Genomic DNA, 1,735 nt, shown 5'->3' on the forward strand with positions numbered 1-1,735 from the left:
GAGGCTTCAAGTTTCTATATGAGACTTTTGCAAGTTGCATTCTGGATGATGATTGGCCCCCAAACTAGTTGCGATGTCACAAATCATGTTCAAGTTCTATGTCTTAAACTCAAAGTGCGCACAGTCAAACTTTGCCTCTTCAGCAGATGAATGTGAAAACCAACTGCACATCCATCATTCTGCACAGTGACGCTCAATCATTCAACTGAAGGAACAAGAGGAAAAACATATGTTTGAGTGGAGGGGGCTTTAAAATATAATTTTGTAGAATAAAAAAAAAACACCACTGTGTCTTACCTGTAGTCAGGTGCCAGCACTGCTACAACCCCATGCTCCTCTATGGTTTACATCTCTTTACTCCCTCGCTTTGGCCCTGACCCTCCTTCTGTGCAGTTTCCCTATTTGTTGGCTGTTGCTAAGAGACAGCCAAGCCAACTCCGGTTTCCATTATATGCAAACTCAGAATGCAGTGTGTGCATCAACATGTGGCATTTCTAGTCTTCCCACTGTGTACTACTGTATATGCTTTACTCTGAATACTGCTGTATGTTTTAGAGAATGCACTTTAAATAAAGAGTCATTGGTGAGTGTTGTGAAAACAGTGTGCACTTTTGGTTTCCGTGCACTAAAATGGTAACTTGATACGGTTTAGTTCTGGTGGGGGTTTACTTTGCCATCTGCATGAATCATTGATTTCAAGGGTCAGTTGCAGTCTCACTATTTTGCACATCCTCAATTCTAAGTTTGAGCCGTTCCTTTCTGCATGTTCCTCATGTGATGTACTAGTGACTGACTCATTACTATTTTCATGAGCAATTGATTATTGTCTCAGTTGATCGATTGATTGATCATTGTCGGTCTATAAAATGTCAGCAAATAGCGAAAAATGCTCATTGAAAGTTCCCAGACACTCTGATGATGATGATGTCTTCAAATGTCTCCTTTTGTCCAACAAACAATCTAAAACTCAAAGATATTTAGTTCACTATTACAGAAAAAGAAGTAAACAAGCTTCTAACAGTAACCCATCCATGTCTGTCATTTCTGCACAGACTTGCTTCAGCGGATGAGGATGTACCTACTTTAGTATATGGTTGCCTGGACTCTGCTGCATTTACCACTCTGCTATTTTCTTCTCCATCTCTTCACCAGTAATGGAAGATGAGAAGAGGAGCGCCGAGTACATTACCACTGCCAGACGTCATCGTTAAAGCGTTTATTATATATTTTTGCTTTATTTAGCGACTACATGCGGTAATTAGAGTCGAAGATGCATCTGCACACACGGCAGACAGAGATCAGAAACACGGATAAGGTGTCGGAACAGTGTGTTGCTTTTTATCAGAGTAACCCTGTTTCTCATAACCGGGGGGCTTCTTCTGGTTTCTGTAACCAGAATATGATGTTTACATGTGCAAATAGATAAGTGGGATACTTCTAATACAACCTGGTATTTGAGCAGGGAGTATGTTAACATGTTAACTTATCAGTCGTTCACAACCTTCTCTTACATAAAATTATGTATATTTTTGCTTTTTTCCTTTGTGAAATACTGGATATTTTCAACTCTTTGGTTCAAACTCATGACCACACTAAGGCCATCGTTTGTGATGGGTAGATAATTTCTTAAAACACGAGCCAAAAAGGTTTGGACCCACTGTTTTTACCAGACTGGATATATGATGAGTTCATACAGTCATGAGACAACAAAGAAAAGACACCAGGACACGTGCGA

The sequence above is a fragment of the Thunnus maccoyii genome, chromosome 11, assembly GCF_910596095.1.
Source record: "Thunnus maccoyii chromosome 11, fThuMac1.1, whole genome shotgun sequence".
Lineage (NCBI taxonomy): Eukaryota > Metazoa > Chordata > Actinopteri > Scombriformes > Scombridae > Thunnus > Thunnus maccoyii.